The 24,359-nt window shown below is 41.5% G+C and overlaps 1 long non-coding RNA gene and 1 pseudogene across 1 annotated transcript in view; one reads left to right on the top strand and one right to left on the bottom strand.

The window, feature by feature from the left end:
• Positions 1–1,634: 1,634 nt before the first annotated feature.
• LOC145343446 (uncharacterized) overlaps positions 1,635–24,359 on the top strand; it is a 32,011-nt gene continuing 9,286 nt past the window's right edge. The window contains exon 1 of the long non-coding RNA XR_013886707.1: positions 1,635–1,692. This is a non-coding gene — a long non-coding RNA (uncharacterized LOC145343446). The remainder of the gene's footprint in view (positions 1,693–24,359) is intronic.
• Positions 20,601–20,801, bottom strand: LOC145343583 (U2 spliceosomal RNA; annotated as a pseudogene).

Below are 24,359 nucleotides of genomic sequence, written 5' to 3'. Positions count from 1 at the left end.
CTCACATGCAAAGCTCTGGGGATTGACTAATCGTATAAAAGATCTTTTTTATTGTACTGTAAATGTATTCAGGCTTAAGTGAAAGTGACTGATTTTAGTATCACCGGGATTGGGTATTTCAGAGCCAGAGGGCTCATTATATATCTATTTGAAAGAATAATGAGTAGGATAAATCATCACTGTTTCTCTTGCCAACAAAAATTCTTATGTAAAAATAAAATAACTCTCCAAGTTATATAATTCATCCTAATTTTATAAAAATTTAATCTTTTTCCCCAGCACAAAATAAAGAAAATATCAATAAGAATAGAAGTGCCATAGTAATCACTATTTCAGTTAGTAACTGGCTAAATTTATAAAAGTCTTGGAAAAATTGTTTAATCAATTTAATGAAACTTAAGTATAGAATAACACATACAATAAAGTGATAATGCAAACACCATATCGGACAGGGATTTGTGAAAGAAGATGTCTATAAACTTTTATTTAGGATCTGAAATGCACTGCTTAAGAGTGTGATGGAGGCAGATTTAGTCATGTCTTTCAAAAGGGAATTGGAGAAGTACATAAGAGATAGACATTGCAGGGCTCCAAGTAAAGGGCAGAGGTGTGGTGCTAGCTAAATGGCTCTTGCAAGAGAGGCAACATTTCCTCAGCAGGATGATCTTCTTCTACGCTTTAACCATTCATGACTTTATTTTGAATCCAGGATTTGCAGTGGGGAGAGAACTAGAAGAGTGGCAATCCATGTTCAGCACAGTAAAGCAAATGAGCAAGATGACCCTGGATTTATATCAGTATTTTGCCTGTTCATAAACAAATAAAAGATTGACAGAAACTGTTCAAAACCACCTGTTTCTGTTAGGCAATGCAAGTCTTACTGCAAGTGATCCTTTTCTGAAAGGACAGAGCTAAACGGCCACTGCAAGTGTTGACGTGAACAAAAAAATGTTGATTAACCCTATATACAAGTTGCTTTTATGTTCTGCAGTACTTCCGTTCACCATCATTTCCTTTACATTGTGCTGAATGGAAGCCAACAGCAGCTGCTTTATCCAAACCATGTTGTTTTCATTGGATTTCCAAATAGGGTCAGTGTAGGTCTGGTGGGTTCATTGAGGTTGAATCTGCTTAATTTATTTCATGCTTGTAGGAAGTTAAGTAGATGAGAGAATTCATAAATAAGATGATAGAATTTAGATTATAATATTCTAGGACCTTTTTATCTCAGTGGATGAAAGTTTTTTTTCTTTCTTTCATTTGTTAGATGATAAAATCCGCTCAGTGTGATTTATGAAGGAACTTGAAGTGATTAGTTTCACAGCACAGAAAATTCCTTGGGTTCAGAAGGATGTCCAATCTGTTACACCACAAACTGTTGACTGTATGAGAACATGAGCAGCTCTGCACTAAGGAGATTGTGTTGAGTTATTAAACACTTGTGCTAAAGCTGCTTATTGTTAATTCCCCGATGTCCCGCTGAACCGATCAGATCAAATCAGATCAGATTAGATCAAAGAGCCTGGGAACCGGGGCTTTGAGCAGATTCATTTAATCAGTAAAAAGAACCTCAGAGGAGAGAGCAGTACCAGGATCACGGAAGATTAGAACAGAAAATATGAAACAACAATCAGATGAGCAATGTCAGTAAACCAAGAATGTTAAGCATGGGAAAAGCATATTAGTGCACTGGTAAGTAACCTTTTAAGTGCAGCATTTCCATCTAACAAAATATATATTTTCCATCGAGTTGCTTTACACATGCATTATATTAAAAAATTCAGAGTTGAATTATTAGAAGTAATTAAAAAAGCACAAAGAAAATTGCTTTAAAAGCACTGGTCTCTGAACTAAACATACTTTTTCTCAGTCTGCATTGTTCAATAATTGCTTCTGTCAAATACAAAATCCATTGGGTGTTAATATAAATAACCTTTCAAAAAAGGTTTTGTTTGCTTTTCTCCTGTTTTTTCTTCCCTAGTCTAGAGAATGCTGAAACATGGCAGGATATAATTTCACAAACCGTGGCAGACCTCTAGTCCAATCTTAGACAGTGGGATAGTGGGCTTCACATGAAGCATCACACTCAAGTACACTTATACTCTTTCTACCAGGAGTCACTGAATGGTGAGCAGCAACAAGATGCCTAGCTGATTTTACCAGGATATATTTTTCAGGTTATTGAAAATGGTCAGAATTTATTTTTTAAAAAAACCATTGGTTAGTAGTAAAAATGTTAAGTTGTAGCTGGGGTTTTCCACTCCTGTTGGCGTTGGGCAGGTTCGGAGATGGGAATGGGAAATATTATGAGAAGGCCAAAGTTGCCTTTTCCGTCAGTGTGAGAGCCTGCTGTGATTCCCCCTGACCTCCCCCCCCCCCCCCCCCTCCACCCCGCTCCCCGTTAGTGAAGGTCCACTTTACCCATTTCATTCTAATATATTTGCATTTCATTATTGGGCCCATACTGGAGAACCAACCACCCCTAGCCCCTGCCCATCCCTGTCAAAAAATCCAGCCAAGTCAGAATGATGTCAGAATGGCTCAAATCACAGCTGGCTTCAAAAGGCATGCACTGAGTGAGCATCATTCCGAGGGGAATGTAGCGTTCACAGAGTGGCTCCACCTATTAAGAGGGTTGACTTGCAGCCATCGGCTCCAACTTGAGATGATTAGCCTTTGACTCAGGGGTACTGGCTCAGCTCGGGGGTATTTATTCTGACTTCAGTTGGGCTGACTGGGCTTTATTCTGGGAAACCAGGGTCTCACTTGAAGGAATGAACACATTGACGAAGGAAGTGCAGTGGACGTGGTGTACATGGACTTCAGCAAGGCGTTTGATAAGGTCCCCCATGCAAGACTTCTTGACAAGGTGAGAGGGCATGGGATCCAAGGGCCTTTGGCCTTGTGGATCCAGAACTGGCTTGCCTGCAGAAGGCAGAGAGTGGTTGTGGATGGGTCTTTTTCTGCATGGAGGTCAGTCACCAGTGGAGTGCCCCAGGGATCTGTTCTAGGACCCTTGCTGTTTGTAATTTTCATCAATGACCTAGATGAGGAAGTGGAGGGATGGGTAAGTAAGTTCGCTGATGACACGAAGGTCAGTGGTGTTGTGGATGGTCTGGAAGGATGTCAAAAGTTGCAGCAGGACATAAATAGGATGCAGGACTGGGCGGAGAAGTGGCAGATGGACTTCAACGCGGATAAATGTGTAGTCGTCCATTTTGGCAGAACCAATGGGATGAACGAGTACACTATCAAGGGCAGGAGTCTTAGTAGTGTTGAAGAGCAGAAGGATCTTGGGGTCCGGGTCCACAGGACTCTTAAATCGGCCTCGCAGTTGGAGGATGTGGTCAAGAAGGCGTATGGTGTACTGGCCTTCATTAATCGAGGGATTGAGTTTAGGAATCGGGAGGTAATGCTGCAACTTTATAAGACCCTTGTCAGGCCTCATTTGGAGTACTGTGCGCAGTTCTGGTCGCCTCACTATAGGAAGGACGTAGAAGCTATTGAAAGGGTACAGAGGAGATTTACAAGGATGTTGCCTGGACTGGGAGGCATGCCTTATGAAGTTAGGTTGAGGGAGCTGGGACTCTTTTCCCTGGAGAGACGAAGGTTGAGAGGCGACCTGATAGAAGTTTATAAAATGTTGAGAGGAATAGATAGGGTGGATTCTCAGAGGCTATTTCCCCGGGTTGAAATGGTCACTACGAGAGGACACAGATTTAAGGTGCGGGGAGGCAAGTACAGAAGTGATGTTAGGGGTAAGTTTTTCACTCAGAGGGTGGTGAGTGAATGGAATCGGCTGCCGTCAGTGGTGGTGGAGGCGAACTCGCTGGGGTCTTTTAAAAGACTTCTGGATGAGTATATGGGATTTAATGGGATTGGGGGTTATAGATAGGTCTATAGATTGGTAGGTATTGATGTGATTGGCGCAACTCGTGGGCCGAAGGGCCTGTTTGTGCTGTAGTGTTCTATGTCCTATGTTCTATGAGACCAGGGTAACATTGGAGGAAGACTGGAGTAACTCTGAAAGAGTCCTGGAGTAACATGGGGGGTGGGTGGGGGGGGCAGCATTGACTCTAGGGTACCAGGGGCTTATTACCGAAAGGAAGACTCGTGGGTATCGGGTTGACACAGGAAGGGGGATTGACTGGAATGATGGAGGCAGAATGTTGACAAGGGCAAGGCTAATGGAAAGACATGTCAGTGACCATTACCCCGTTGCAGCAGAGACCCTTCAGCTATAGATAATGGACATGCCTGGTGTGAAACTCGTCACATAATTTTGCCCACTCAATCACCACTTATATATATGAATGCCACTGATTGCTGTTCAGCATTTAACCCTTGGTACACCACTGACTTCCAAAACGGTGAATGCTATGGTGTGCCTGCGTCACTGGCTGGTTGGGCAAGCAATACATTTCCTTAGAGAGAATAGTCAATGGTACACTGCCTGGAAGAGTGCCCCTAATCCATGGCTGTGTGCCAAAGTGCATATTGACAAGTGCTTCCCTGACCAGGTCTAGTGCAAAGCCTTGAAGTGTAGCTTGGGACAGTGCCTACTCCAGAGATGTGAGCTCAGTTTGCAGTCGAGTGGCTAAGTTGTGTCCACATGGTCATGTGATGTAGGGCAAAGATGGTGTTGGGTCTTGCTGAAGTAACATTTGAAGTATGGACTGGACATCTTCGTGGTGGTCAGGACCTGAGCCAGTGGGCTTTGAGAGGTGACTTCAGATGAGCACAGAGTGATCCTCAGAAGACAAATGTTAACCATCAAATCTCTCTTTTCAATACTGCAGTGAGGAGAATTTACAAAATATGGAGCCTGTCATTCTCGTTGTCATTCTTCTTACTCATAGGCAGCAGAGATGTGGAAGTTAATGGTGGCGCCTAGCTCAACAAAGGCAGGAGCAGAACCATAAGAGGAAGGGGTGGTAGGGCCTGCTCCATACGTAGAGAATGAATCCCAGTGAGCCGTCGCTTGGTGATACCTCACTATACCCAGGGTCTGCAGATGGTGCCTAACACAACTGTTGATGTCCAAGAATCAGTGTCGTCGAAGATTGCACGAGTTCAGGGAATTGGTTGGTCACATCTGATGCCCTCTGCAAGATTTGGTGCCATGGGAACTTGGAAGGCATCCACTGTCATTTAAAGTTATAGAAGTGCTCAATTTTTATGCCAGTGGCTGCTTCCAGGGCTCCACAGGTGACCTTTGTGGAATTTCATAAGCCTCCACACACAAGTTTCCAAGCCAGGATGTAAGAACAATGGGCTTTGCATAAATCTCTGCTTTTCCATAGGTGCAGGATGCCATCGACTGCACTCGTGTGGCACTCAAATCTCCAGGGCATCAAGCAGTAAACTATATGAACCACAAGGACTTCCATTCATTGAATGTTCAGCTAGTATGTGATCACCAAACACATCCTGTAGATGTGTGCTTGAATCCTAGGGATTGTGCACAGCCCTTACATTCAGGGCCACTCTCAGACCCCTGACACGTTTCACAGTCCACAAAGGGTGATATGCACTGTGTTTGCTCGCTGTACCCTGCACAACCTGGAGCTGCAATGGTGGGAGGAAGTGCCTGAGGAAAAGATGGAGGAGCTGCATCCATTGCAGTGGAGACCGTTCAGTTATAGATAATGGACATGCCTGGAGGACCAGCGAAGAGGATGTCGAAGGGGATAAGCTTGAAGAGACCCTCAAGGGGGCGGATGTTGGCAATAAGGCAATGGTAATGTCCAGACAAGGCAAATGAACTGGGGATGTGCTAGATGTCACTAGATTCATGGGTGATGAGGAATCCCATTATCTCCAATGGTCTCTGTGAGCATTGCTCTCCTGTCAGACTGATGGCAGCAACACTTTATGATAAGGCTCCTGTAATAGGGACACAGCAGTTGTCCATAGTCCCTACGTTACAGAAGGATGATGATGACTTACAAAAGGAACAGAGGCATAAATTCTCACAGAGTTTCTGTGAGTGTTTGCCTCCTGTCTGGCTGTTGGCAGCTCGCTTACTCCCAATGACTAGGGTCATATCATGGCAACACAGTGGGGAAAGTTTTACCTTTGCTGATCTTATGTCCTTCTTTGTGATCTGTACCCTTGAGGTCAGTATCACAGGAGGCTGAGGCATATAGGAGAGGGGGCCATCCACAGCTCAAAGGTGCAGAGAGCACAAATTAACAATGACTGGAATGAGTGACACTCACCCTTAACATTGTGGGAGACATCCTCATTCCTGATGAGAAACAGACATGACTGATACATTCAGTCACTGTGAAGGGACACCACCAATGTGCTGGAAACAAAACACATGGAGGAAGCCCTGGACTGAGCACCTGCCTTTTCCTGGTGCAGGAACACAGTTTTCAGGCTGGGACTCCAGGAACAAAGCTGATCAATATAAGGAGCTACAGAAAGGGTGCAATTAATGAGAGTTTATTTACTAAGATGAACGTTATGTACAAGTGCTTAATATCCATGCCCACACTGTTCAACTGGGGCTTCTTAACATTTCTAACCATACTGTTATGTCTTGGTGCATCCCCAACATCCACAGCGGAGGTGGAGGCAGTCTGCTGTCTATCATTCCCTCTTGTTTGTGATGTCCCTGGCAGGTATCCTTTGGAATGCCCCGGCCTACTTTTTGAGGTCCTGCTGAGCAGCAGTGCCATCCTCCTCAATCTGTGGAGCTGGAGCGGTCACAGGGCGAGACACTCCCAGAGTCACCTGGGTGTGTGGCCCTGGGGTGTGCACCAGCTGATGTTTCTGCCTATATGAGTGCCTGGGAGCCCCTGGCTTTCTCCTGGGGATAAAGAGACAGTTGGAGTGAGTTCGAAAAGCTCTACCATATTCTGGCGTTGACACTGCTGGATCCCAGCAAGTACCTGCACCATGGAGCGCACGTCCTGCACCATGGAGCGCACATCCTACATCATGGAGCGCATGTCCTGCACCATGGAGCGCACATCCTACATCATGGAGCACATGTCCTGCTGCAATGCAGGACAGAAGTCTTGCACCAAGGTCTCTACGGCAACTGCCACCTAGCTGTGTTGATCTTGTTGCACTGGGGTCTTGGCGCTATCACCTTAAACAGAAGGTAGATGGACTCCTGCATGCAGCCTTTCAATCCAAGCAGTGTACCAGACATCTCTTCCTGATTTCCTGAGATTGTCCCTGGAGCTCCAGCAATTGAGTCATGACTAAATCCAGAGGCTCGTCACCTGGCTGGGATTCAGCACATTCCTGGCCTCCAGCAATGCTCCGAGTGTGGGAACCCCCCCACCTCTGTGGCTGGAGGACTCCCTGGGCTGCTTCCCAGATGTGCCTGTAACGGAAAGGAGAAGTCATTAGTGCAGGACAGGGACCTTTAAAAACAGGAGAGAGGACTCAGAGCATTGTTGTTTGATGGCTGTTGCAGTGCTAGATCTTCACTTGGCTTATCACACCGACTTCATCATCAGCACAGGAGCAGTCAATGTCCTCCTCAGCCAGCTGGATATCTTCAGCTCTGACATCCCTTCGCCAGTCTGTTATTTCTCTCCCTCTTATTGTGAGCCAACTTTTCCTGCATGAAAACAGATAGCAAGTGTGTTATCAGGATGGTTGCCATGACAGATGATAAGGATGCCTAGCATGTGTGAATGGTGAGTTGGACCAGCGAGGTGATGAGGACAAAACCCACAGGGGAGAAAATATGTATGAGAGAGTGAGTGGTGGTGTCCCTTAGTTGGCAGGGAGTGGGATCACTGTGGATGTGTGATGGCTCTGTGAGGTGTGAGTCCAGAGTGATGAGAAGAATGACTTGCCCTGGCAAAACAGATGAGATCATTCATCCTCTCGTGGCACTGGATGGTCGTCCTCTCCTGCAGCGCGTTGGCACTCATGACCTTGCTGCTTGGAGTGCCCCGAGTGGGAGTAGATTATGTCAAATTAGGCCTATACTTCATTCAAGAATCTCTCTAGTGAAGCATATGGAAACCTGGGGACAGATTTCCTGATGTGGAAATGCCAGATTTCCTGACAGCTAACACTCTCCAGCTAACACTCTCCTCTGCAACACCTTCATAGTGTGACTGGTGTGTGCTGGGGCAGCCTTTAAACGTGATGCCCCCATGATTGTAGTGCTGAGGTGATGCCAGGACAGGCCAATTGGAGGTCTTCCTGCCAATGAAATGGCATGGAACCCGTGACTGAAAATCTTTGGCACTATGTAACAGGCAAAACCACTCTACGCTGCTTTTCCCACCCACCATCAACCTTTGCTGATTTCTGGGCGTTTATTTATTCATTCATGGGACCTGGGTGTCACTGGCTGGCCAGCATTTATTGACCATCCCTAGTTGCCCTTGAGAAGATGGTGGTGAGCTGTCTTCTTGAATCACTGCAGTCGACGCGCTGTGGGTTGACCCACAATACTGTTAGGGAGGGAATCCCAGGATTTTCACCCAGCTACTGCGAAGGAATGGCGATACATTTCCGAGTCAGAATTTTGTGTGACTTGGAGAGGAACTTGCAAGCGATGGTGTTCTCATGTGCCGTTACCTTTGTCCTTCGAGATGGAAGTGGCCATGGGTTTGGAAGGTGCTGTCTAAGGATCTTTGGTGAATTGCTGCAGTGTATCTTGTAGGTAGTACACACTGCAGCTACTGAGCATCAGTGCTGGAGAGATTGAATGTTTGTAGATGTGGTGCCAATCAAGCGGGCTGCTTTGTGCTGGATGGTGTCAAGCTTCTTGAGTATTGTTGGAGCTGCACTCATCCAGACAAATGGGGAGTATTCCATCACAAAAATCTCATCCTATATTGTCATAGCGACTCATTTCTTTTGGAACTCCAGCTTTGTTGAACATTATAGATGGAATGCATAAAAATAAGTAATTTATTTGAGAAATATTCCAAACTGACAGACCTTGCATACTTTTAACTAAATTATTTTAAAAAGACCATGTATTAATACCGTATACTCATAAAAGAAAACTTACAAATACTACATTTTTTAAATTGAGCCATAATTTACACAGATCATTTTTACAAAATATTACAGCACAAAGTTGACAAAAATCAGGCTCATTTTAAAAACATTTTTACAGCTGATTGGTTTTTATATACTGTGCATGAATGTACCAGCTGAAAGGTTCCCACTTGTAGATTTGGGTGCCTGCTATGAAGCTGCTTTCTTCGCTTTGAAAAGATTGTCAATTTTTGTTGAGGAAATAGAGAGCATGCTATGCAAAAGTGTCCTGATGAAGAGAACAAGTGATATTGTTCAATAATCTGTGTTGGCTGATCAACATGTACTATCAAACATCCATCAAGTACACAGTCTACAACTGAGGACCAAAGCATTCAAAGAAATACCAAAGCCAGGTCTTAAGCTTGTTTTCTATCCTGTAAGCAGAAAAATGCACTTAATTGTGATCAATAATCCCATCACATGATTAGGTTCATGCTGAAATCTAGTCTCAAGAAAGAAGGTGTAGATTTCATTCTAGCCTGAGGGTTTAGATATGTTTGGATCACATTTCTTGATGAAAGAAAAAAAAATGAACAAATCAACTTCCATTTGTATAGTGTCTTAACCAATTATTCAGCCATCTACTTCAAAGCCATTTTACTACTTTTAAAGTATATTGCAATGAGAGAAAATATGACATCAAATTGATGTAGCAGGCCCCACAAACGTCAACGAGATAATGACCTATGTATCTGTTTTGTGGTAATGTTAAATTGACCAGACACTAGGAAGGGCTCCTCTGGTCTCCTCTGAATAGTGTGACTGAATCTTTTACTGAGAGGACAAATGGGAGCTTGATTTAACATACAACCTGAACCATTCTTATTTCAAGACTCTTGCAGAATAGCACTCAAATGTTGGTCTGGATTATTTTCTCCAATTCTGGCTCTTAGGTGTTGAATCCACAGCTTTCTAACTCAAGAGGCAAGAGAAAAAAATCTGAGTAACTCAGATAGAAGTCTGCAAGAATGAAACATGAGGGGTACGTCTTATGGCTCCACAAACCTGTTCTGCCATTCAATGTCATCACTGATCTTTGATCTCCGCTTCACTTTTGCTCCCAATCCCCCTGGGTGATTCCCTTAGAATCTAAAAATTGTTTGATCCCAGTCTTGAATATATTCAACAACTGAGCATTCACAGCTCACTGGGGTAGAGAATTCCAAGCATTCACAATCTTCTGAGTAGAGAAATTTCACCTGGCCTCAGTCTGAAATGGCCTTCTCCTTATTATAAAACTGTCCATCTTTGTTTCAGACTGTCCAGCCAAGAGAAATATCCATCCTGTCAAGCCTTCTGAAAATAAGTTCATATCTCTTTCTTATAAACTCCACATGCTATACACTCAATCTCTCTTCATAGAATAATGCTCTCATCCCACCAATTAATCTACTGGGCTTGCATTATACCTGGTCTAAGATAAATATATTCTTCTTTAGGCATGGAGACCAAACCTCCACATGACCATGCAAACCTTTGACATCAAAGAACCCAAACAAATCATAGCCACTAAAGCTATTTTTTGGGGGTACATTGGCTTCGTCAGGATACTCAGAGTTACTGGCTTCTTCTATCCCACAGGATATACTTCATTCAGTAGTTATTCATTGAATTGCTTGCGAGACTGCCAAGGAATCAAAGCTTGATGTCAGACCGCTGTGGATGTATAACCAGAAGATCAACTCATCAAGTGAGCAGAACTAGAAGAAAGACTGAGTAATCTAGGATGGCGAGTGAATATCTACAGAAGGAAAGCATGTTTTTCAAATCACCTTGCACACAAGAACAACAGAAGCAAACTAACAAATTGACTTGCCTGGTAAAAGACACTCACTGAATTAAATTCAAGACTTGCAGTAATTTGGATGTGGTTAGTTTGGTTTATTGTTTCAAATACCTGCACTTAAGCCAGACATTTTAGTTTTTGAATTAGGAGTGATTGGGTGGATTGTTTTAGTTCCACAGGAAAAGGGAAAGAAAATGTCAACTCATTGTCGGCTACATTGAGCCACTTGTGTCACCAGATCTCTGTCACCAATGTGTTTGAGTAAAGGGCCCTTTCACTAAACACTCAGAAAACTAAGGTCCTTTTCCAATCAGTTCCCACAGCACAACACTTCCGAACATCATGAAGATTCAACAGGAGATCCTGAAAAATGTGGATGAGTTTCCATATCTTGGGAGCCACTACTGGATGAAGGCACACATGCATGACATAAATTTATCATCACCTCCAGTGTGTCAGCTCAGCTTTCAGCCAACTGAGGAAAAAGAGTATTTGAGGAGCAGGAACTCAAATCCAAGACAGGTTTACTGAGCAGCAGTAATTCCCCCACTCCTATAATGCTTCAGAGGCTTGGACAGCCTCCAACAGGCACTTCAAAACACTGGAAAACCACCAGCAGTATCTTTACAAGATCCTCCAAGTCTAGTAAGAAGAAAGACAATTCAACAACTGTGTCCTCTACCAAATCAACTTGTTCAGCATTGAGGTGCTAATCATTCAGTAAAGCTCCAAAAATATCCCCATCCTCAATGATGGAAAAGCCTAGCACCTCAATGCAAAAGGTAAAGCTGAAGTATTTGCAACCATCTACAGCCATAACTAACACAAAAGGAGATGGTTGTAATTGTTTTTATTCAGCTAAAGACTATGACTTGAACCCATTGTAATTTTGAATTGTGCTCTATGGCAAAAAGGACTCTCTTTAAAAGACTTGCATTTCATTTACCTTTATTCTGAAATGCTAAGTAGAATTTTATCAAATACTGAAGCCAAACTTCCTCCCAGTCTCTCTGTGTAATTTCAGTGAGAAATCAGTAGAAGCACATTTCACCAGATGAACAGCATTTCTAGCAGTGCCCTTTTTGCCTCAATGGGTTGACATTTTGTCCAACCTTTACAGGAAAATCAACCAAAGGGATGAGCCAGTGATGGAGACTCGCCACATTGGGAGTTGATGATCTTTAAGCTCGGTCAGGATCTCTGTTCTTCATATCATAACACAGGACGTTTTAATTTCTAATTTAGATGAGGACTCAGTTTAATATCTCACCTAAGAGACAAAACCTGCAACAATGAACACAATTTTGTGGGTGTGACAGGGATTTCAGCAAGCAGCTAAAGAGCCAGCAAGACCCCAGCTTTACCTCTATTGAGGAAAGGCCACTGCAGCTTGTGTCGCCCAGCACTTGAAAGATTAGCAACAGACCATCCCCAGAGTCAAGGATCCCTGAAGTGGAAGTCCTATCCATTAGGAACTGCAAGCAAATCAGAGACCAGTAGCTCTTCTGTGCTCAGCAGTGTCACCAGAAGGTGATGGCCGCTGCTGGTATGACACTCGCTTGAGGCCTCATATTGAGATGGTTTCATCGTGCTACTTTGAATGGTGATATGATGCAGGTCAGTGTGTAATTTGTCCATCCATTTTCTAACCATTACACAGGAGCCAATATAAGTTGTTCCCATGGGTGGAAAATGGACAGCACTGGGTCAGATACCTCTTTTACACCTTGCCCACTTCTTGTCAGCTTCATAGCTAACACTGTCTCCTAATTCCCACTTGGTAGAATTAGTAAAAATTCACAGTGCTGGGGGAGATAAATCACAAATCCAGTCGGGTCAACCTAACCCAGTTGCAGGATAGGTCAAAGAGTTAGAGGTGTCTGCCTATCCTCTCAGTCCAGAAATGGTATACAACCTTGGTGGTGGTGGGCATCATTGGTGGGACACTGGAAGCAATTAGGGAAGGATAGGCTCCTCATATATTTATGATATGGAAACAGTCCTTCTTTCTCTCCTGCTCCACATCCTGAAATTAATCTGGGCTTCCCTATCCCCAACATTTTATATATGACGATGCCTCCATGGGCTGATCAAAAAGAACATAATGAAAAAATGGGTACAATGAAAAATTAAATATTAAAGTGCCTTATGCTGGAAATATTTTTCAATTCTGAAACACTGTCACTGCATACCTCTGAAAAGTGCCAATTAGCAAAAATATTTATTCATAAAAACATCAGCAGAACTGTGAACAATATTTGTTGCTTCCCTTCATCTTTTCCAGTGCTATTTCCTTCAGATCCTCAAATCAGTTTTTTCTTCCACATGTTGTCCCACCAATGTTGTTTTCCTGTTTGTACTCTCTTAAAAATTATTTCATTAAACTAAATGGGGCATCCACTCAGATAAAGGACCTGATTGTGTACATTGGGTTAGAACTGCTATTACAAGATAATAACATTTCACCAACAGATTCTTCTATTTCATTTTAAATTTCCAAATCCACTGCGTCTAATCCTATAAGCTGAACAGCAGCATAGTACATCTCATGAGTAAAATTTACTGTGCAGTACAATATAATGCAACAAATGTGATTTTGATCAGTAATGCCACGTTAACACTTTTTATTTTTGTCTCAAGTAAATATTGTTTTCAAACCTTCGGACCAGAACTCGGGTCCACAGTTTAAAAATAAGGGGCTGCATTTTACATGCTCCCGCCAGGTAGGTTTTTGGTGTAAAATATGTCAAGTGCCCATCCACCAGCTTTCCACCCATGCTGGAGCTCACCCCCAAAAACATGGGGGATGGATGGGAGCCAAAATTTTGGCAGCCCACGCACCAAATTTACATAGATCATCAAAGGTTAATTTGGTTTGTTACCAAGTCAAGTTACCACTATAATAAGCTGCCTTCACCATAAAATGGTTGGCGTGGGCTGTCAGGCAGGAGTGTACAGCCCAATTATTTAAATAAATTCTTCAAAAGGACAGGAATGAAGTGGGATTTCTATCTTCAGGGGCTGCTCTTTGTGGTTTGCTGTGGGAGGGAGGAGGTGGGGGGAGAGGTGGCCCCTGCTAAGATGGAATCACCCCTTTTCTTCCAACTCACCTATTGCCTTAAACCTACCACCCAACCCACACCCCCGCCACCTCCCTATCCTGTCCAAACCCACCCTGCTGAAGAACCTGGACTTACCTGTTTCCAGTGATCCATGGGCCTGTTCCTGCTTCCACATTGCAGTGCTGGTAATACTTTTGGCACTGCCAGGACTGCTGGAGCTGCCAACTAACCAAATTAACCAGCAGTTCTCTAGGGGCGGTCCTCTTTCTCAGTGGGGAATCTTAAGTGGGGGATGTGGTATTTGAGTTGGGAGATATGAGTAACTGAGTGGGAAGGCATTCGCCACAACTGGGGAGGAAGAAAATCAGTTTCTACTGGGGATGGGGGCATGGAAATACAGCGTATAATCATGGGGCGGGGTGAGGGGGGTGTGGGTGGGGTGGGTGGTTAGCATTGACAGAGGTGTCCAGCAACAGTCTTTGTTCTTTTGTATGTATTTTAAAATTCATTTGTGGGAGTTGGGTGACTAGCTGACCAGCATTTATTGCCCATCCCTAGTTGCCTTTGGAGGCAGTTGAGAGTCAACCACATTGCTGTGGCTCTGGAGTTACATGTAGGCCAGACCAGGTGAGGACTACAGAATTCCTTCCCTAAGGGCCTTAGTGAACCAGATTCGTTTTTACGACAATCGACAATGGTTTCATGATTATCAGTGGATTCTTAATTCCAGATTTTTCTTTACTGAATTAAAATTCCACCATCTACCATGACAGGATTCGAACCCGGACATTGGACATTGGCTGAGTTTTTGGATTAATAATCTAGTGATAATACCACTAGGTCATAAGAAATGAAATTCCCTCCCTAACTCTCTTTACCACTCTCCTCCTTTGAGATACTTTGTAAAATCTTCCTCTTTAACCAAGCTTTTCTCTATCTGTCTTAATATTACCTTGTGTGCATTGATGACACATTTTATTTGAGAGCTCATATAAAGCATCTTATCTTGCATTTATATTGCACTTTTAGCATTCTATCATTGTTATAGTATAATAATGCCAGTTGCAGAATGAGGCTCCCACTATCTTGGCCAAGAGTGTTTTGTCTTACACAAATCTGGCATTTTACCATGTCTGACACCATCCACCCTGTGTCAATTTGTCTTTGATTTGGTTAAGAGCAATTTCATGTAAACAATTTAAACATGTTTTGAATTGCCTGGCTATTGACAACAGAGTGAGGAAATTTCCATCCCTTGGGTTCAAGCTCAGAGGTTAAAGATCTAATCTATTGCTCGAGCCAATCACAGTAAAAATGAATGTGTCGAGACTGGGTATCAAGACTTAAGCCAATTATTTGATTTCAACTCCCAGCAGCCAAAATAGACTTCTGTACAGTCAGCCAGCATGTAAATCCTGAAGCAAATTATTTTAATTTGATGCAGAAATACTAAAGTAATTATCTTTTAAAATAATAATTCATGAGTAATACAGTCCTAAAGGAATTTAGATCAGTTCCATTGTAGCACTTCTGTTATTACATTTGAAAAATTGCTTTTTTAATTTAAAAAAGTTGGTGATTGTGTTTATTTCTTTTTGTCTGTCATGCCTTTCTTCTTTTAAACCAGTTACAATGTTAACTTTCTCCCCTGCTCTTGAAGGCCTTTACATCTTTCTAGGGTAATGTACAAGGAGCAGATTCATCTTCTGGTGTCTTAACAATGACACTTCAAGCATTGGTAGTGAATGTTTATTGATTGCTCCAGCATATGAAGTATTACAGTCAAGACTAATCTTGATCAGACATCCACATGTACATGATGCCAGTGAGGGTCACTAGAACAGGCTAGTTCTTTATTCCCAAACATTAGGGGGCATTAGGTCTATTTCAGGTATTCCAAACAAAGCCCTGACTGAGATAGTCTAACTCCAACCAGGGAACAAATCGGGTATCTTGCTGTCTCCGCTGCTTCTGGAGTCATCAGCTGTACCCGTCCAACCTCCATTGATCTTAAAGGTTTTTTGTTTATTCTTTCGTGGAATGTGTGCGTCACTGGTTAGGCTAGCATTCATTGCCTATCTCGAATTCTCCCTGGTTCCCATTACGGCCTTGATATCAAAGGCAGTAGATCTCACCTCACCTCTTGAATTCAGCTCTTTGTCCTTGTTTAGACCAAGGTTATAATGAGATCAGGAGCTGAATGGCCCTCACAGAACCCAAACTGATCATCAGTGAGCAGATTTTTGCTGTATAAATGCCGCTTGAGAGCACTGTTTATAACACCTTCCATCACTTTTCTGATGATAGCCAGTAGACTGATGGCATGGTAATTGGTTGGATCGGATTTGTCCTTTTTTTTGTAGACAGGCCATACCTGGGCAATTTTCTACATTGTAATGTTGTACTAGAACAGTACTTTTCTTTTGAATGTGTTACGATGACCACAAAAGGCATGGGAAATCATCAATAAATACCCTGTGGGCTTCGTGGAATATGAACTCTTTATTTGGAATTTACCAAACCAGGAGGCCCTGTAACTCTGGCAATCACCTTTTTTTTCCATCTCTTGGAGATCTTTCAAGTTTAATTGGTACTTTATGTGTGGGATGAATCACTGGTTTCATTGCTGGGTCAATAATGATGCAATACTCCAAAATCTTCAAAGCATCGAATGATCTCATTAATACATTCTGGGTGCATTTGTCTTGCAGAGGCTTGCCCAATAGGAAGTGAGCAGTGAGGGGTTAAAACCCATTGTTTCAATCTGGACTGGTATTTCGTAAGTCTCCGAGTATTGATTTGTATGTTGTAAGCCACGAGTGCGGCTCTTACTTGTGTTATTAAGAGGATTTTTTTGGTGATGGAAGACCGACCTTGGCAGAATTATTAAATCAGTGACCAAGAGTAAAAACATTGTTTTTTTCCCTTTCCTAATAACCTCAGTACTCAAAGCAAACAACTCTTCTCCAGTAAGAAAAAGCAATTATGCCTTTTTTCAGGAAACTTGAAGCCTATGACACCAGCAGGGAAGACCTGTGCTGAATATACAGAATGCATGCATTACTTAAGTTTATTTATTAGTCTCACAAATAAACTTACATTAACATTATAATGAAGTTACTGTGAAAATCCCCTACCGAAGACCCCTCGAGAATCCAAGACAAATACACCCAGAATGGATTAATGAGATCATTAAATGCTTTGAAGATTTTGGAATATCGCATCACTATTGACCCAGCAATGAAACCATGATTCATCTCACACATAAAGTACTGATTAAACTTGAAAGAACTCCAAGAGATGGGGAAAAAAAGGTGATTGTCAGAGTCACAGAGCCTTCTGGTTTGGTAAATTCCATTGTGGTAAGAGCATTGGTTATGAATCTGCTCGAGTCCCAAAGATCTTCATCAAGCAATAAAGAGCACTTCTCTTTTCTGACATTGGAAGAGATCATGCCAGCACAAGCAGGAGCAAATGTTTTCAACAAGCTTGATGCCAGAAATGGTTAATACAGTGAGAAATTAGACATATTACCTTCACTGTTGACAACATTCAATGCGCCATTGCTGTTAAACTCCTGTATATACTTTTGGCCTCAGCCCCAGGACAGTCTCTGACTCTTCCTTGGTCTTATAACCCTTAGCCCTGGAAAGACTTTCCTTAATCCATTCTGTTTCTTGACCACACCCTGGTCCTGTATCCCTCCTATGTTTCACTGCCATCCCCAGTACTGTCTCCATTTCCCTCCTCTCTATAGGTATTGCCTCCCAAGTTAAGCAGTGGTACAGCTTGTGATACAGGCATATGCTATCTCACAGCATCGCAGAAGTAGAATCGACTGACCTCCAAGTCATTGATGAATTGAAGCTTTCCAAGCACACACCACCTAATATATAGTTGGGAAATAGAACGTACTAATTATCCATTGGTGGGGCACTCAGAGGGGAGAACGTAATACCAGTCAGTTTTTAATGAGTATTCATGAGATGCAAATGATTGCAAATTTGGTTCCCGTCTGAGATCAGCCTTTAACCTGCTAACAAAATTCCTAACTAATTTTCTGCCAGCGGGAAACAGCTTTTTCCATCATGGAAAATTTAGGAGCCTTACCCATCATGGTTCCGTCTGCTGGTAGTTGAAGAAAATTCCACCAATAAATATTGCAACATTAACACACCAATAAGCATTGCAATAGGAATTAACATCAATAAGCGTTGTAATATCAAAATCATCACCAATATGCAATAGAATCAACATCACAAATATGCATTGCAATATGAATGTCACCAATAAACATTGAAATAACAAAATCACCAACACGCATTGCGATAGGAACATCATCAATAACCATTGCAAAAATCGACACCATCTTCAATAAGCATGGCAATATCAAAATCATCAGTAAGCATTGCAATAATAACAAGATCACCAATAAGTATTGTATCCTCAATGAATGTTGCAATATTATCACCAGTAAATATCACAATAACATCACCAATAAGCATTGCAGTATCACCAACAATAAGCAATGCAATATCGTCAATAAATATTACAATATCAACATCAATTGGCATTGCAATATTATCAGCTTATTAAAATTTATTTTATTAATGTCTATTGGTAGGCTTACGGTAACAATGCAATGAAGTTACTGTGAAAATCCCTGAGTCAGCACACCCCAGCACCTGTTTGGATGCACTGAGGATGAATTTAGCATGGCTAATGCACCTAACCAGCATGTCTTTCGACCATGGGAGGAAACTGGAGCACTACCAATAAGCATTGCAATATTACCATCACCAATTGACATTGCAACATAAACCTCATCACCAAAAAGCATTGCAATATTATCATTGTCAACAAGCATTGAAGTGTCAACATCATCATGAGTGTTCTGATATCAACATCAGGGGCTCAGCATTGCAATATGAACATCACCAATAAGCATTGAAATATCAAAATCACCAATAAGCTTTGCAATAGGAACATCAATATGCACTGCAATAGTCAACAGCATCACCAATAAGCAAGGCAATATCAACATCAACAAGCATTGTAATATCATCACCAATAAGCATTGCAATATCAACACTATCAAATGTGTTGTAATTAACATCATTCCCACTAAACTTTGTAATATCAACATCATTGCAATATCAATATCGTCGCTAATAAGCATTACAATATCATCATCACAATACAGCAATATCAACCCCATCATGAATAAGCATTGCAATATGAACAATCAATTCAATTTGAATTGTTTCTTGGAGCAAGTAAGGAAAGGGATTAAAGGGCATTGTAATGTCAACATCAATAATTGTTGCAATACCAATAGGCATTACAACATAATTGCCAATAAGTTCTGAAAATCACAAAAATGCAGTGCTATAGTAACATCATCACAAGTATTGCAATATTAACACCACAATCATTCGATAAGCATTGTAATATTATTATCACCAATAAACATTACATTACCAATAAGCATTGCAAGATCATCATCACTAATGTGCATTGCACCATCAACATCAGCAATAATAAGCATTGCAATATTAACACCATCACCAAAGGGCTTGTAATATCAACATCATTCCTACTAAAGTTTGTAACATCAACTTCATTGCAATATCAACATCATCACCAATAAACATAGCAATTTCAAGAGCACTACTGTGTAAACTTGCAAACAGTAGGAAGTATTCAAAAAATGCTTGATCGCTTTTTGGCTTTTTGACTAAGAACAAGCATCAGATCATCCCCAAGCTCTTGCACATCTCTCTTGGGGGGATGATGAATCAATTCAATTTGAATTGTTTCTTGGAGGAAGAAAGGAAAGGGGTTAAAGGGCATGCCTGGTCCACTCTGCGCAATGACTTTGTAACTTTAAGAATGGAGTAATTTTTAAAAATGCATTGCAATATCAACATCATCACCATTAAGCATTGCAACATCAATATTCTCACCAAAAGCATTGCAATATTAACAGCACTAATAAACATCAAGATCATCACTAATAAGCATGCTGATATCAAAAACATCACCGTTAAGATTTGCAATATTATCAAAGATACCGAAATAACAATATAATCAACAAAAGCACTCTAACATCAAGATCAATAGGCATTGCAATATCAACAGCATTGCAATAATAAACAACAACACATCAATATCATCATCAATAGGCATTATCACCAATAAGCATTTCAATGTCAATTTCATCAGCAATAAGCATTGCAACATCAAGATCATCACCAATAAATGTTGCAATAGTAATAAAATTACTAGTAAACATTGCTACATCACCAATATTTATTGCAATATCAATTTCAATCAGCATTGCAATATCAATATCACCACAAGTCAGCACTGCAATAACAACATCATATGGCATTACAATATTATCACCAAGTGATCACTGCAATATCAACCTCATTAAGTATTGCAGCACCAACAACATCACCAATATGTAACACCATCACCAATCGGCATTACAATTTCAACAGCACTAATAAGCAGCGACACATCAATATCACCAATAGGCATTGCAACATCAATATCACCAAAAGCATTACAGTATCAATACATTTTGCACTATTAAATGCATCACCAATTTTTTAAATTCCAATTCAATCTAATCAAGTCCAATCCAGAGTCCCAACAAGTTGAGACATTTCCGATCCAAGCTGACGAGAGAGGGCTCTCACCTCCTGTCTTGGGCCTGATCTACAAGATCCAAGCTGATTGGAGTAGGCATAGCTCCTCCTCCAAGGCTTGATCTCGTTTGAATCTTAGCTAAAAAGGCCAAGATGCAGCTTTTAAAAAATTGCTTCAAATGAAGCTGAAATGTAACCTAATGACTTCAATTCAAGCACAGCATGACGATACTACACTTGATCTTAGCCAAAAGACCAAGAAGTGACACCAATAGGCATGTCAATACCAACAACATGACCAATAAACATTGCAACATCAATAACATCACCAATAAGCATTCCAATACCATCAATAAGTGGTGCAATGTCAACTTCATCACCAATAGGCATTGCAACATCAAGATTGTTGCCAATAAACATTGCAATATCAACATTGTCACCAATATGTATTGCAACATCAACAATTTCATTTAGAATTGCAATATCACCAATAAGCATTGCAATAGCAACATCATCAGTAAATATTGCAGCACCAACATCACCAGTAAGCAATGTAATATCAACACCATCATGAATAGATATTACAAAATCAGCATCATCACCAATAAACATTGCAATAACATCATCACTAATAAACATTGCAATATCATCACCAATAAACATTGCAATATCAACAACATCTGCAAAAGGCATTACAATATCAAAAACATCACCAATAAGCATTGCGATATCAACATCACTAATTGGCATTGCAACATCAACATTGTTATGTTGTGGCTTTCTAGCATCATCAAGAGATTTGAGATTTTGTTAGGAACAAAAGGTATTTATTGATAAGACAAACAGGTACAGGACAGTTCCAATTCTAGGCTGCCCTGGAGCATAGTTCCAGTTCTTACCTACTTCAACATGGCTTCTAAATGAGTCTCCAAGGGAGGAATTCCACCCACGGGTGCGATCACTCACACTGTTTCCATTGGTCTCTCAGGTCAGGGGATTCATATCTACTGGACTGTCTTAAAGACACAGACACCACGTTCACAACAAACATCATCCCCTACAATGTCAACAACCTCACTAGCAAGTGACACATTAGCAAAGTCAAGCAGGGCTCCTATAACACCAGGAGCAACACACACATTGTTTGAATAGCATGCCAACCCAGCGCTAAGAATGATCAATGCCAAATCCACAAGACATTGGCATAACATCCTAGTGATACGATGAATAACAATTTTCTCAGAAAAGAAAACAAGCTATAAAAGACCTTTAAAGTATTCTGAGAAAAGTTGATTTTAGAGAAATGTTAATGATTGGAACAATTATATTGATACAGAGGTATTACACATTTTTTAAAGAAAGTAGGATGGTATATTATGTTATACATTAAGAGCTGAGAACTAATTGTTATGTAAGCATACATCCCAACTCGCCCCATTTTACTGTTGCACAATAATTAAGTGTCGAGTAACAATGTAACTAGTCTACCAGCCACATGGAGAGATGAAAGAAATACACTCAATGAAACTCCAGAGTTGTAGTCTAAAGTGTGATTAATTTTAATTTACAGGATATGGAAGGCTATCTTACATGGAGCAAATAAAAGGAGTATTACGGATTCAGGGGTTGGGGGGGGCGGGGCGAAAGAGAGCTAGCTAACTCCCGCCTGAGTATTGCAGTGGTGGTTGGTGTGGTATTTTTAAAGGATAGGCTTGCAACCATGAAGATGTAAGCAAACATGAGGTTTATTAGAAAGGTGTTTACTGTACAGGCTGTTAGGATAGGCTGGCTATTTGTCCATACATATTGGCCAATGATGTCATCAATACACCAAGTGATCAGACTCTTAAAGTGGCTTTGTTCTAACTAGGGACAGACATGAATACATAACAGCTGGACACTGAATTTGCTGGCTGAATGGAGCAAATGGATATCTAAATTGCCTGGCAATATGATATATGGTGATGACAAAGCTCTTAACATTGAAAATTGAATTGAATGGCTACAATAGGCAGCAAATGTTTGCTTTGTTGGCGGTGCTTACGTTTCTGTGAAAGAATTTTTAAGAAGTGAGATATAAAAACTGTTGAACAATCAGGAAAAGTTTGAAGACTTGCAAACCCCACCCCAACCCACCTCCAGCCTCTTTTATCCTGACTATTAGGATTCTGAACAAACCATTTATTTCCTGACATCAGTGTAGACATTGCATCCCCATTGCTCCACAATGCAACAGGGAGATTGGGCAGAGGTACCACAGGAAAAGTCACTGGAAGAGGGAAGAGGAGAAGAAGAAGAAGATTGTAATAAGTCTTCAGAGGCCAAAGTCCCTTCATCAAAATCCCTTTATTTACAATTCCAATAACAGTGCGCAGAGTACTATCACTCAGCAGTCTACCTTCAGGAGTGCCAGAGGAACTGACACTCCCAGTTAAATACAAGGAAGAGACTCCTTGATTGGCCCATCAATTAACCCCTTAATCAGGGAGTTCATATTTCAATAGGCCAACCTCAATGGCCTGATTGAAGTGATTACAAAACCATATCAGTTCAGGAAGGATTCTCTGACAGGAATCTCTTCAAGGAAGAAGGAACAGCATTTCCAAAAGCTCGTGGGCTTACGATCAAATAAACTGGTTGGACTTTAACCTGGTGTTGTAAGACTTCTTACTTATGAGTGAAGCCAGGGAGCAACAACAAACTGGCGGTAAAGTACATTTTGTTGCCATGGTAATGGAGGAACAGATAATGGAGGTCAGATGGGTCATGCTGTAGCAGCCTGCCACAGAGGTGAGGCAGGTGGGGAGCCTACAGAGAGTGAGTAAAGCAATGATTAGGTCTAACATTCCCTCCACCATGTGTGCCCATTAATGCCATTGATCAAAAGGAGGCATCAGGACTTAGTTTAAGGATCAGCTGTTTTACCTAAATTACATCCCTCTAGTAGGTACAGTTGTGGATAAGGAACAGACCAGGGCTCCCACTACACTGGAAAACGCAGAGGTTGCAACACTGACACTTGGTCACTTCATTCCAGCACAACCTCCACCTATACAAATCCATTCATATCAGTGGGCTTTGTTGCATGTATAGAATGAGTGGCACCAGCCTGCAACCACTGTGCAGGAGAATCAATGGAGGATCATATGAGTGGAGCCATTTCTCTCGTATATGAATGCATGATGTCCTCCATTGCAGGACCGCAGCACTCATGGAGAGTCACGTGTAACATTAAAACATAGGAAGTTAGAAAATAGAAGCAGGAGTTGGCCATTCTGTCTGACGAACCTGCTCTGCCATTCATTTTGATCATGGATGATCATCAAATTCAACATGCTAATCCTGCCTTCCCCTCATTTCCCTCGATCTCATTTCCTCCAAGAGCTATATTTAAGTTCTTTCTTGAAATCACACAATATTTTGGCCTCAACTAGTTTCTGTGGTAGTGAATTCCACAGAGTCACAACTCTGGGTGAAGAAATTTCTCCTCACCTCAGGGTTTACCCCTGATCCTCAAACTATGACTCCTAGTTCTAGACTCCCCCAAAAAGTAGCACTGAGTGAATGCTGTGAGGATGCATAGAGTTCCAAAGCATGGTCTTATCCATGAGGTGTATGGAGTGAGATAGGCCAACCATTCATCTCATCTTTGCAAGGAGCTGAACCATTTCAGGCAACCAGAGGAATGCACATGGGTTATGAAAGTGCAGAGGACAGGCAGGCTCAAGGTAATAGGGACTCCTCTCAAGTGTTTCAAAAGCTGTGGACAGATCCTTGGCTCCTTTGAGAATGAATCAATGTTGTGAGCTGGCTCTGTGACTGGGG

Source organism: Carcharhinus amblyrhynchos, chromosome 5 (assembly GCF_965287045.1).
Source record: "Carcharhinus amblyrhynchos chromosome 5, sCarAmb.v2.hapA, whole genome shotgun sequence".
Classification (NCBI taxonomy): domain Eukaryota; kingdom Metazoa; phylum Chordata; class Chondrichthyes; order Carcharhiniformes; family Carcharhinidae; genus Carcharhinus; species Carcharhinus amblyrhynchos.
This window is presented reverse-complemented; position numbering and strand designations above follow the sequence as displayed.